Source organism: Megalobrama amblycephala, linkage group LG24 (assembly GCF_018812025.1).
Source record: "Megalobrama amblycephala isolate DHTTF-2021 linkage group LG24, ASM1881202v1, whole genome shotgun sequence".
NCBI lineage: Eukaryota > Metazoa > Chordata > Actinopteri > Cypriniformes > Xenocyprididae > Megalobrama > Megalobrama amblycephala.
Window position 1 is genome coordinate 26181129 of NC_063067.1, and position 14552 is coordinate 26195680.

General features: G+C 36.8%; 1 protein-coding gene and 1 long non-coding RNA gene across 3 annotated transcripts in view; one reads left to right on the top strand and one right to left on the bottom strand.

Annotated features, from left to right (window-relative positions):
* Positions 1-624: 624 nt before the first annotated feature.
* On the bottom strand, positions 625-2256 carry LOC125259902. The gene is made up of 2 exons (XR_007182928.1): positions 2150-2256; positions 625-846 (listed from the first exon to the last, which is right to left on the bottom strand). It is a non-coding gene; the product is annotated as an uncharacterized LOC125259902 (long non-coding RNA).
* Positions 2257-3679: 1423 nt separating this feature from the next.
* The window catches only part of LOC125259897 (PDZ domain-containing protein 4), a 118954-nt gene continuing 108081 nt past the window's right edge, over positions 3680-14552 (top strand). Inside the window, exons 1-2 of one of the 2 annotated variants that reach the window (XM_048177895.1) lie at positions 3680-3943; positions 4191-4312. The gene's annotated coding sequence lies outside the window, so the exon portion shown is untranslated. The remainder of the gene's footprint in view (positions 3944-4190; positions 4313-14552) is intronic. The other variant, XM_048177894.1, reaches the window with a different exon arrangement.

Genomic DNA, 14552 nt, shown 5'->3' on the forward strand with positions numbered 1-14552 from the left:
ATCAGTTGGATCCTGCAGAGCCGTGGGTTCATGGACGGATGGATCCAGCTGAAGATCATTCGGATCCTGCAGAGCTGTTGGCTCAGCGACTGGATCCGTCTGAACATCAGTTGAATCCTGCAGAGGCATTATTTCATGCGCAACTGGATCCGTCTGAACATTAGTTGGATTCTGCAGAGGTGTTATCTCAAGGACAGATGGATTAAGCTGAAGATCAGCTGGATTAAGCTGAAGATCAGCTGGATTCTGCAGAGCCGTTATCTCACGGACGGCTGGATCCGGCTGAGGATCAGCTGAATCTGTGTCGGGCTGTGGACAAAGAGGATCCACCTTGTTGTGCTTTTTGTGTTGTGTTATTTTATGTTTTACAGCCTGACACGTTCTTCTCACGAATGCACAGAAGCCTTTCTTCTTAATTTTTGTTTGTTTTTCTAAAACAGAAACAGAAATAGAGGAGTTAGAAATGACCTCCAGATATTAGACATCAAATACTCAGGTAGAGTACACCAAGAATAAACTTTTTCATGATTCCAAAATTAACTAACATGCTGCAAAGGAATAGATAAATACCCACACTTGAAGTGTGAAAAAAACAGTACAAAATTAAAATGACAGTAGACCTACCTTCAGCTGCCACAGGATCATCTGGATTTGCATCACAGCTCGTTGGCTTGACACTGGATGGACCCGGCTGACAATCAGTTTGATCCTGTTGAGCCGTTGGCTGGAGGCCGGATGGACCAGGCTGAAGAGGAGCCACTCGGTTGCTTCGACGTTGACACTGATTGTCACTTTTAAAAGTCAGCAATTTTCTTAAGAATGCACAAAGGCTATTCTTCTTGCTTTCTGCTTGTTTAAAAAAAAAAATCTGGTTAATACATTGGTTTTCTTTAAATTGAACTAATGAATCAAACATTTTACATAAAGTCACGAAATGCCACAACAAAACAATAACAATTTAATGACCCTACAAGTTCGATTAAACCATCAAAATATGAGGAAAATATGTTATATATTTTTAAATATTTTAAATATAAGAGAAGAATCTAAATACATTAAATTGTGGTTAAGGCATTTATGTGACAAAACTATTTGGCAAAAAAAAAGGAAAATCATAGAAAAACAAAAAAAGCTCACAGGAAAATGCATACATTGACTACATCATAATCAGTTATCAAAGTTATTCTCTCTTGTTTCCATGTGTTCATAATTTCTTTGTATGGACAGCCTGGCCAAATATTATGTCTGCACAATTTGGCATTGCGTTATCACAAATAAAACTGAAAGCACGCCCAACTCCAAGCACAACTATGCAATATTCTTACGAAATGTTTTACAATTTTATAATAATAATTGAATAAAGGGAGAAGATGTCAATTTTCCTAGGTCTGGACACCACTTATGGCCACTACTGTATGTGTGTGTACTTGGTAAACCTAAATTAGGTGGGGACTAAATGTCCCCACATTATAGATAGTAATTTTTGACCGGGGACATTTTGTGGTACCCATGATGAAAATAGCTTATAAGTCAATACAAAATGAATTTTTTGAAAATTTAAAAAATAAATGCAGCAATTTTTCTGTGTTTTAGGGGGATGTTATAGGGTAGGGGATAGAATATACAGTTTGTACAGTATAAAATCATTATGTCTGTGGAATGTCCCCATAAAACATGAAAACCCACATGAAAAAAAAACTATAGTAATTTATAGTAAACACTATAATGTTTTTGAACCATACTATATTAAAGTACTTGAATTAATTTGTTTTTGTGGTAATATAACAACTATAGTAATATAAACAAGTTACTTTACCCAATTCTCTACTAAGTTTTCTACAACTATAGGGTGTATTATACTACAATACACTACAGTTTACTGTAGTAAAAACGAAAGTATACTACAGTATTTATTACAGTTCACTATAGTTAATACTACAGTATGCTGTAGCATCCATTAGCAAAGTGTTGTAAATACTATAATATAAACAGTATACTACAATCTACTATAGTATGGTTCAAAAACACTATAGTTTTTACTATAAATTACTATAGTATTTTTTCATGTGTGTGTGTTAAAATTATATATGGAAAATTAAAGAATTTCACAAAATTAAGTTTGTTACGTCTGAAAATGTGGCATATTTACCTGTCGGGCTGTTCTCCATAGCTGCTACTCTTTCAGCTGTCAAAGTGTTACACACAGGACAGTTAGAGTTGAGCGCCACACAATCAAACACAGGAGAAACTCTAGTGCTTATAATGAAGCGCTTTAAAACTCGCAGTCGTTGTGTGTGGAGAGATTTCGAGTGTTTGCTCACAGTCTTCGCTTCTGCTCGGATTCACACTGAACTGAAAAGCGATCAGCGTGAGAGCGAAGTTTTATGCTGCATGGAACGCGGAGCTCCTGGGCTGCACTATGACGTCACTGATTCTGTGGCGTCACATGCGTTTAAATTGGGCACGTAGTGTATCCATAATATACCGCATTATATACTGCCTCATGTGCTAGCAGCCTCATGTGCTAGCAGCCTTTTTTTCAGAAAGAATATGAATCGTGGAAGACCGTAGGCTCATTCTTTCCTTTTTCGTGAGGAGATCTTCTTAAAGGGATAGTTCAGCCTAAAATGAAAGTCATATAATTGTAACCCTGGTAAAGCCCCGTTCACAACGCCAGCGACACGATCCCACAAAGCGACAGGATCCCATTCATTTCAATGGAGCGCTGGCGACTTCCGGCGACCAACCAGCGACAGTGACCGTTGGCGACAGAATGTAGGCGTGTCAAGCGACGGGAGACAAGCGGCAAAAGTTCAGATATTTCAACTTTATGCAAATCAGGAGCGAATTTCACGAGCGACAACCAATAGGAGTGGAGCTCTCTGGAGCTCATGTCACCGTCTCGAGCGCAGGCAAGACAGACAGGACATAGCTCCGAAGCGATTTCACTGTTTTATATGATTTGACTGTACATACATGGATATAATAAAACAATGCGTGGAAAAGAAACTGTCGGCAGTTTTGTGAGTTTGATTCATACATTTTGTGTTAATTATATGATGATGTGAGCAGTTTAGCACTGCTGCAGTTCATATTAGTTTCCCCTGCATTGTGTTGATTATTAGGGACAAGAAAATTGATTATTTGTCAAATTCGAATGATGTTTTAGTATTTTTTGACAGTATGAAGTGAGCTTAATTTGTTGATAGACCGATCGTTAATCTAGTTAATGATTTAATGCACTGAGCTCTGCAGTCACAACACTCTACAACAGCAGACTGTTACTTTTAATTATTTTAAATCTAATTCCTTGTCAAATTAGAATGGTTTCTTAGTTTTATTTATCATTTGTGATTGCATTTTCTATAGATATGATCAGACGTGCAGTCTACCAATGATATTAGAGCGACAGCACTAGGAACGCCCACAAGCGACTTCACAGTACAGAGACAAGCGACATGCAGCGAAAAAGTCGTTAGCGGTGTGAACGGGGCTTAACCTAGGCTACCAGTGAAGAGATTAAAATAACAAAAGGTTAAGAGAAAAGTAAAAGTAAATTTAAGAAAAAATTAAGTTTATCCACATGTTAACTTACAGAGATGGCTCTTTTAAGAGTCAATAGAAGCAGCGAATCAGTTTAAGTTCCGCTTACGCGCTGTTTTCTGAGTGTATGAGAGAAAGAACTTGAACTCCCTAGAAAGGAGTCGGCTGCATGGAGCGATTTCCATAAACTCTCCGCATAAATAACCAATTCAGAGAGAAAAGTGATTAAAAACAACAGAAAGATTACATTTCTGAACAGATAACATAACATAAAGAAGCTGTCGCTGGAGTGAGAAGACGAGGCGGAGATTCATGAAATAGAGGCCGATGCAGACCCACGGAGCATCGCAGCGCCGTGAATGAACTTCCTTGTTTGAATTAATATCAATTTCTTGCCATGGTGAGTCACATTTTAAACATTAACTTGATGTTATGCAAGAGAAGTGTTACAAACGCGATAGCAAATCGATATGAATGTATTAAACTTACATAGGCCGTGCAAATACAATGCGAGCCGTAGTAATAGCACTAAGGCTAAAGTTCATGCATGAATATGATAACGAGTTAATGAAGTGTCATAAAGTGTATTTAAGATTTATTATTTTTCTGCCTTGTTTTTACAAGGCTTTATTTATTTATTTATTTAGATTGATGATATTGTCTGTGACAAGTTTTCCTGATTCGTGCAGGACTCATGAGATGCAACTACGGACCTGTTTTGCTTGATGAACTGTTTTGCTTGATGAACTGTTTTTGAGCCATCAAACTGGTAAGGGGAATTCTTTTCCTTTTTGCTTTTGGACAAACAGGACGTGAACTCATTGAGATCTGCCTCCCTCCAGGATTTTCAATGAAAGATTTTGAACTGAACTATTAGAAAAGAATTGATAGTTCTTTGAACTGAATCGTTTGATTCATGAACTCAGGTTAACCGAATCATTGAATCTTGAGCATTTAATTCACCCAACTCAAAAGACTATTGAGTTTATTTGAAATTGAAAAGTGAAAATTCAGAGCCACATTCTGTACAACACAAATTCTGAGTATTCAAGTTATTGAATGTAATATTTTGTTTGAGAATATTGTTTACAGTTTTTCGTCAATTTTGTTGGGTTATAAACAAACTGACAGTGTTGAATTTTTCCAAATGTTTTTATTTTATTTTATTGTACAAAGTGTATGAGAATTGATATCCATCTCATTTAAGGGGTTCAAGTTGCTGAATCCAAGCACCAAGAAATTCCAATAAGGCGTTGAGTGCTGATTACAAATATTGCCATTTAGTGGCCGTAACTTGTCTAATAGAAGACTTGATTACATTTGTGATTTGCACATCTCAAGCAAAGAACAAAAATGTAAGACTAAGAGAATATTTTCTAAAGGTGCTAATATAAACCGGATACAAACTTGAATCCAGAAAAAAAGACTGTGTTAAGGTGATGACTATACGGGGCATACTACTTGTTTGAGCAATGGTTGCATATGCAAGTATTAACTTTCCAAGTGGTCCAGAGTTTCCCACAGGATTTTGTTGTTGTGTGGAAATTGGTTTTGAGTCCAGGGACATGCCCCCCGTAAGAAAGTTTTGTACATTTTAAATTTAAATGCATAAATCTGGTGCATTTTGAGAGCAAAATTAAGTGACTAGATCAATGAAGAAATTTGTTCTCTAGTAAACAATTTTGTGCTCTAGTAGTAATTTATTGGTTGCATAGATGAATGGTGATCGCAGGGCACATTAGTCACATTCATACAACATAGTTCATAAATGGTCAGTAGAGTATACATTTGAACCATCAAAAATATGTAGCAAAAGTGGTTACCTTTGTTGAATTAAAGGTGCCCTAGATTATGTTTTTAAAAGATGTAATATAAGTCTAAGGTGTCCCCTGAATGTGTCTGTGAAGTTTCAGATCAAAATACCCCATAGATTTTTTTTTTATAAATTTTTTTAACTGCCTATTTTGGGGCATCATTATAAACGCGCTGATTTTATGCTGCGGCCCTTTAAATCCCGTGGTCCACGCCCACAGAGCTCGCGCTTGCCTTGAACAGTGCCTTAACAAAGTTTACACAGCTAATATAACCCTCAAAATGGATCTTTACAAAGTGTTCGTCATGTATGCGGGATGCATGCGTCGGATTATGTGAGTATTGTATACTGTTATATTGTTTACTTCTGATTTTGAATGAGTTTGATAGTGCTCCGTGGCTAACGGCTAATGCTACTCTGTTGGAGAGATTTATAAAGAATGAAGTTGTGTCTATGCATTATACAGACTGCAAGTGTTTAAAAATGAAAATAGCGACGGCTCTCTTGTCTCCGTGAATACAGTAATAACCGATGGTAACTTTAACCACATTTAACAGTACATTAGCAACATGCTATCGAAACATTTAGAAAGACAGTTTACAAATATCACTAAAAATATCATGTTATCATGGATCATGTCAGTTATTATTGCTCCATCTGCCATTTTTCGCTATTGTTCTTGCTTGCTTACCTAGTCTGATGATTTGGTTGTGCACATCCAGACGTTAATACTGGCTGCCCTTGTCTAATACCTTTTATAATGTTGGAAACGTGGGCTGGCATATGCAAATATTGGGGGCGTACACCCCAACTGTTACGTAACAGTCGGTGTTATGGTGAGATTCGCCTGTTCTTCGGAGGTCTTTTAAACAAATGAGATTTATATAAAAAGGAGGAAACAATGGAGTTTGAGACTCACTGTATGCCATTTCCATGTACTGAACTCTTGTTATTTAACTATGCCAAGATAAATTCAATTTTTCATTCGAGGGCACCTTTAAGTTATGTCTAGAATAATTAGTGGGGGCCTGTAATACATAATTATTATGTACAGTTATTATTATTATCTACATAGTTAAAATATAAATTTAAATACTCACGGCTTGGTTTGTATCAGTTTTAGAGTCACGGTTTCGGTGCAGTTCGGTATGTGCTATGTTCAGGGAAAAAAGGACTACTGTCAAATAAAAATAAAGAAAATAAGAACAAATAATCTAACCACAAGCAACAGCACAAATAAATACAATAGAGCAAAAATACAAATAAAATAAACCGTGCTTTTCAGGTAGGTCTAACTGTTTTCAGGTACAGAAATTGAATAAAGTAATCAAATGTAAAATAACAGCCTATTTGACTGTATAAATTAAAGATTAAAGTTAACACAAGCTATTCAATCAAGAGCAGTGAGTGATTTGGTTATCTTTTGTTGTTTGATTAACATTAAAATCACAGAAGGAATATTAGGCTGCTGTCACTTTAAGACAATGCACAGATTTTTCTGGAAAATAAGTATTTTTCTCTGTTTTAATTTGTATTATTTTTACTGTCTGTTCATTTTGTCTTTAATAATGTTTGATCTTTATTAATTAGGAGATTTTTTGCTGTGGTATCAAATTATTAAAGTGCACTTTAAATTATAAATGGGAAGCAAAGTTACATTTTTCTTTAAAAAAAAAAAAAAAATATATATATATATATATATATATATATATATATATATATATATATATATATATATATATATATATATTTGTATTTATTTATTTTTTTATTTTTTGCTGATCCGAAAAATGATCTGACCTGTGGCTCGAAAACCGTAATATGATTCGAACCGTGAGTTTTATGATCCATTGAACCACTAGTACACATTGAACACACATGATAATCACCAAGATGGGCATGTTGACATCATTTTTGTGTGAATTTGTCTGTTCAAGCGCAAAACTTGAAAGATAACTCCGTATTTGCGCAATGTCTGAGATGCTTCAGATGAGTGTACACACACATCTCACAGCGCGCTCGAGTACTCTTTCGTTTCTTCTGGCTCTTAAAAGTTGAAATTGGCAAAGCTTTAATGAGTTTAGTTTAAACATATTGCAATGTGTGCTGTTCAGGTCCTGTACAGGTACTATACCTGTGCTTGCACGCTATCAACACTGAGGTGTAGGGATGCTCCGATCAGGATTTTGGCAGCCGATACCGAGTACCGTTTTCTTGTCATGGTGATCAGCCGATACCGAGTACCGATTTCAATGCTTCACTGATTTGTAAGCTCTTTGATCACCTTTTTTCCAGATAAAAAAATACTATAGATGTTGCCTTTATTATATTTTTGTTCCATTTTTATGGTAATGTATGTAATGCAACTATAGTTTTAACAGGGCACTAAATCACAACAATTATTCATTATACAGTGAATATTTTAATATGCCTTTAAAATGGTGTTTCTGCACAGAAAAAAACAAACAAACAAAATGAAGCAGTCTTTCTTGCTGTCTGGTGTGTAAAGTTCATGTTTTTTCAGAATGTCTGTAATGGATGGCTGAGTGAGAGTCGTATTACTAGTTGTTACCGTTGCCTTTTTTGCAGTTGCCAGTTTTTCATATTCAGCATAAGTCTCGCGGTGGCTTGTTCTCAGGTGCCGAATCAGGTTCGTCGTATTGAACGTTTTGAACAATACTCCTCCACGAGAGATTTCTTTAGAACATACACGGCAAATCGCGAATTTTTCATTGTTTCTCGCAACGTCATAGAAATTCCACACAGGTGACGACATGACTGCAGCGCTATGTTCCCGCGCGTCCTCACACTCACGCGCTGACGTCATCAAATTGCGATCGGTTCGTGAGATCGGCCAAGTTAGTGAGTACCGATCGAGTCATAAAATATGATTATCGGCCGATACCGATCTCTGGCCGATCGATCGGAGTATCCCCACTGAGGTGATGACGGCGTAAATTACTGCTAATATACGAGTATACAGCACTCACAGTAGGCCAAGTTTACAAAGAATGTCTATTTTGTCCACATTTTTTTGATCATCCAGGGCTCCAGATTAACATTTGAGAGCAGTGGCACCGGTGCCACTAAGTTCTACAGAAGGTGGCGCCAGCACCTGATTTGTTGGCGCAGTTTTTTTTTTTTAAATCATAAAGTTAATTTAATCATATTACAATTGTTTTGCATTAATAAGTGCAGTTACTAATAATATTACATGTTTATTCATTGGAAATTTGACAGTAAAGCACTGAGTTCAGTGCTTCAGTGATAACAATATGTGCTTTTTACTTGCTTTCTGTGTAATTCATCACAATTTGAAGAAGTTTTTGTTTTTCATTAGACTTTTCTTACTTTCCATATATTAGGGAGTCAATAAGTGTTTCTCTGCCGCCATCTAGTTGTAATTTCATGTCTTTTTCTTTAAAAAAAATTTTGTTTGCCTAGAAGTGTTAGTTTTCCTTCATGTTTAAACTTTTAGTTTTACAAGTCATCAAATTAAAATTTGATAATATTTAATTAAGTACTGGAATATTTATTTAAGTGCTGGAAAATGTGTGAAGTCCATTAAAGTGCTTGAATTCACTTAAAAGTTTGCATGAACCCTGAAATTAATGTAAAAGCATTCAAGTATTTCTGCCACAATACCATAGATTCAGTAAGCATTACTACATTAAATCCATGGTGATTTGTGGACTGGAGAACCTTAACTTGTTCGTGGCACAGTGTTTGTCCTGTTTTCCACGTCAGCACTATTTGATCTGATATCTGTGGTTTATAGCAGGGAATTCTGCACTGAATTTGAATGCTTCCCACTAGATCTCACAGCAATGTTATTAATTTTGTGGCGAATTCAAACTCTTTCTCACTGGATCTCCCAACAGTGTGTAGTAAGCAGCATCACATGATCGAGATCGGCGTGCGCTGAGCTCGCGCTGCGCTGTCTATAGTTGCTCAGTGCTCATAAACGATCCACGCTGCACAGCTCAAACGAGTAGCACCGTTTCATGCTACTTGTTGTTTCTCATATGAAACAGAAATGTCAGCTCTTATCAGTTGTGCGATGTGGTGGTGGTTACACCAGTGCGACCTCTAAAAAAATTTAGACGCAAAAGCAGAAAAATAGGTCGCAATATTTAGTCATAGTAGTCTGTAACCCTGTCATTGCTTTTGTTGTAATGTATTGAGAAGCCAGAATGCGTATCCATTGACTGAAACATACAACATACAACATACAGTACATTAGCTGAACTCTGTCTGTTTTATGCGTTATTTTTAGCAAACCATATTATAGATGCATTGTTAGATTTAAGTTAAACCTAGATGAGGTTATATGCCTAAATTGCTTTGTAACACTTCAAGCATTTGATTCTCCATTTGACTCCGCTACTGAGGGAGAATGACTGCCCACTGTGCCCCCGTTAGTGTGCTTTGTTCTTATGTACACAAAACTAGCTCCTTTCGCTCGGAGCTATTCATCTGCTACGGGGATATTAAGAGACGTTATATTTCCTGTTCAGTTCATATATATTTATTTACAATATCTCACAAAAGTGAGTACACACCTCACATTTCAGCAACCATTTTATTATATGTTCTCAAGGGACAATTCTATAGAAATGAAAATTGGATATACTTTAGAGTAGACAATGTACAGCTTGTATAGCAGTACAGATTTACTGTCCTCTGAAAATAACTCAACATACAGCCATTATTGTCTAAATAACTGGCAACAAAAGTGAGTACACCCTAAGTGAACATGTCAAAACTGTGTCCAAAGTGTCAGTATTTTGTGTGAGCACCATTGTTATCTAGCACTGCCTTAATCCTCCTGAGCATGGAATTCACCAGAGCTGCCAGCATGCTGCAGAGGTTGCTGGGTTCCTCTTCCACTCCTCCATAATGACATCACGGAGATGCTGGATGTTAGACACATGGTGCTTCTCCACCTTCCACTTGAGGATGTCCCACAGGTGCTCAATAGGGTTCAGGTCTGGAGACATACTTGGCCACTCCATCACCTTCACCTTCAGCTTCCTCAGCTGGCAGTTGTCATCTTGGCGGTCTGTTTGGTGTCATTATCGTGTCATTATCATGCCATTCGGCCCAGTTTCTGAGGGGAGGGCATCATGTTCAGCTTCAGAATGTCACAGTACATGTTGGAATCCATGTTTCCCTCAATGAAGCAGAGCTCAGTACCAGCAGCAATCATGCTGCCCCAGACCATGATGCTACCACCACCATGCTTGACTATAGGCAAGACACAGTTTTCTTGTTACTCCTCACCAGGTCGTAGCCACACATGCTGGACACCATCTGAGTCAAACAAGTTTATCTTGGTCTCATCAGACCACAGGACATGGTTCCAGTAATTCATACTCTTGGACAGGTTGTCTTCAGCAAACTGTTTGCGGGCTTTCTTATGAGCCAGCTTCAGAAGAGGCTTCCTTCTGGGACGAGCACTGACAAGCTGACCTTCCGCTTCTGCAACCTCTAAAGCAATGCTGGCAGCACTCATGCATCTGTTTTTTGAAGCCAGCTTCTGCACCTGATGCACAGCACAAGGTCTCAACTTCTTTGATTCAACTTCTTTGGCCTGTTCTGAGTGGAACCAGTCTTGGAAAACCTGTCTCTATGACCCTGGCCACTGTGCTGTAACTCAGTTTCATGGTGTTACCAATCTTCTTATAGCCTAGGCCATCGTTGTGGAGAGCAACAATTCTAATTATCAAATCCTCAGAGAGTTCTTTGCCATGAGGTACCATGTTGAACATCCAGTGATCAGTATGAGAGAATTGTACTCAAAGCACCAAATTTTAACTGCTCTAATACAAGATACATACATTTGTATAGTCCTGTCAAGCAGACAAAAACATGAACATGATGAATATGACATAAGCTTTGCATGGTTAAACGACATACAGCTGTTATCACTTAAGGTGTACTCACTTTTGTTGCCAGCTATTTTGACAATAATGGTATGACAACAACTGTATGTTGAGTTATTTTCAGAGGACAGTAAATCTATACTGCTATACAAGCAGCAAATTGACTACTCTAAAATATATCCAATTTTCATTTCTATAGTATTGTCCCTTGAGAAGATATACTAAAATGGTTGCTGAAATGTGAGGGGTGTACTCACTTTTGTGAGATAATAAAATATATTCCGGACATTTCTGGTTCATTTTGAGACTGTGACGGGACAAATTAGAATGTGGTGGGTTGACACAGTCTAGTTAATGTATGGGAAACACTGTGGTCACTGCACTCGGCAAGATTACAAGCCACTTTGTACTGCATTTTTCAGTCAATTTCTTGCATTTTTTCCCCCCTGATGAACAACAACTTTTGGAACATGATAAAGGCTCCTTGTGGTTTCTCGGTATGATCGATTACACCAACTGTAAACAATGCAAACACAGGCTTTTCGTGGTGCTTCCCTATGTAGAAAATCACTTCCTGCGGTTCATCCGCATTTCGCGCCACCCTGTGATGTCATGTGCAATCAACCTATTGACCTATTTTGTGTTTGCAAACAGCAATGACGTTTTTGTGGGCGGAGCCAACCTGGTGGCAGAAAATGACAGTTCTGCAATAACGGTCTGTGGAAGCCACAGAATAAAAGAATAAAAAAAAGTTAATTTCGAGTTTACACCTCACAGTTCTGGCTTTTTTCTTGCAAATCTGAGTTTAGCTATATCTCAGTATCTCGCAATTCTGGCCTTTTTTCCCCTCAGAAAGAGTTACATAGTCCAAACTAGGAGATATAAACAAGCAAATGCAAGAAAAAAAAAGTCAGAATTGTGAAATGAAAATGTTATAGGCTATGTTTAAAAGTTATTTATGTAAAATGTTATAGGTTTAAATATTATTTCATGCTGTAACTGCTATGTATGTTAGAGGTCTGCACAGGTTTTAAACTGAGGCCTGAACCCTGCCCGTACCTTAGATCGTTTGACCCGACCCAAACCCGAAAGGTCCTGTTATAGTTTAGCCCGAAGCCGAAATCCGTCGCTATAGAGATGTACCATTCATGCTATCATAAGCCAAGACAGCTTTGTAAGACCTACACTGCATGTAACCGCTGAGCTATTTATTGATTGAATGACGATCATATCGTACAACTTTTAAATAGATAGAAACATCAGGCTAAGTAGAAAAGACGCACAGAGGCCATTTGACATGCTATCGCGCATAATTATATAGTACAACATTTTGAACATTTAAATACACATATCAAATAAAATAATACAAAATCTGTACGATGTAGTGTTTTAGGTGATTGTAGCCTGCTATTGACAAAGCTAATTTCTGAGAGACGCAAGAGAAATGCAGCTATTTGATTTACGAATGCGCTTGGTTAATTTCTACGGAGGCCCAAAAGGGACATGGTGGTTGAAAAAAAAAAATGGGATGGAGGAGTGTTTTTGCGTTCCCTCGCAAAATTTTAACATTCCCCCGAGAAACCTGTTGTGAGCTCGGACAAACACTTCCCCTTTAATGTCCCGCTGGCTGGCAGTAGTTTTTCAGTAAGCTCCATACATTAATAATGCACAGAAATAATGCGTGGCTCATAGAGTTGTTGGACTCAAATATAAAGAAATGCAGTCAGTGCTTAAAACACACATGCAGCTATTTCCATTCACAGTAACCTAGACAACGAGCTACAACAACCCAATTTTCCTCAAATGTGCTTTATAATATATAAATTGGGCTCTATGAGCAGTCGGCTGGGAGAGGCAAGTCTGAAGGGACTGTCTGAAAAGTGCAAAACCCAAAATACTTTTGCTCATTTTATATTATGAAAAATACTCAATAACTTCACTGTAACACACTGTACTGTCACCAAATTCAGTTCATACGTCTCTGCTCTCCTGCTGGTCATAGGTACTACAACACTTACTCTGGCAAGTAGCACACAAAGGCTACTTGGTACACAGCTTACATACTTAAAACAGCTTTAGCATGATAATTGCTTATTGAATTTGATGGCATTACAATTTATTTCATATTTATACTAAAAGCAGTGAAATTATTGATTTTGTTTGATAATAAATAATCATAAAAGTTTTGCGTTTTTTTTATCAGACTAGGTGTTCCAGTACAACCAGCAGGAGAGCAATGACATATGAACTGAATTTGGTGACAGTACAGTGTGTTACAGTGAAGTTGAGTATTTTTCTTTTCTTTTCTTTTCTTTTCTTTTTCTAATTAATTATAAAGCACATTTGAGGAAAATTGGGTTGTTGTAGCTTGTTGTCAAGGTTACTATGATTGGAAATACAGTGCTCAGCGTAAATGAATACACCCCTTTGAAAAGTAGCTTTTTAAACAATATCTCAATGAACACAAAAACAATTTCCAAAATGTTGACAACACTAAGTTTAATATAACATCTGTTTAACTTATAACATGAAAGTAAGGTTGCATACCTCTAATGTATGTATTTTCCCTATAAACTGCATATGTGAATACTGTTTACATCAAATTCAAGCTTTAATAGTAGACTAATCATTGCAGGTTTGATCAGTTCAGTCTGTGACTTGCAACATAAATGTCTGCGTTTAGCTCAAAGGGCATCTTCAATGACGGTATTGTATAAAAATCAAGACTATATTTTTTGCATTATGATTCCGACTTATTCATTCTCTTATTCTGTGGATTTTGGCCATTTCCCTCCCCTTGTTACTAGTTATCGACCAATGTTGATTTTTTTTTAGAACCAATACCGATAATTTGTGTTTTTTATGTGCCCGAAAACTGATATGCAGAACTGATATTTATTTACTATTATACTTCTGTTTTTGACACGATTACAACTCCACTGAACTGAACAAACCATTTTATTTATAACGGTCACTCCCTCCTTGCATAGAAAGCAAAACAAATCTTATTTATACACCATTAAATTTTGTTAATTTTAATCTTCATATTACAAAAATAATTTTATTTATAAAAAGCATCAGCAGCAACACTAATGTTAATGATGCAAAAACTTGAGAAAATGAGATCCAGGCAGTCCAGCAATGATTATGTCAGAGATCATTCCTATTTGAATAAGGAATAACAAATTTATTAAGTAGAAATTATAGAGAGAAACAAATTAATCAAGTAATTAATAGTTAATAATAAAATCTAGAGCATTGTATCTAACAGATGAAGATCAGAATATAGAGAAGGAAGGAACAAAATTAAG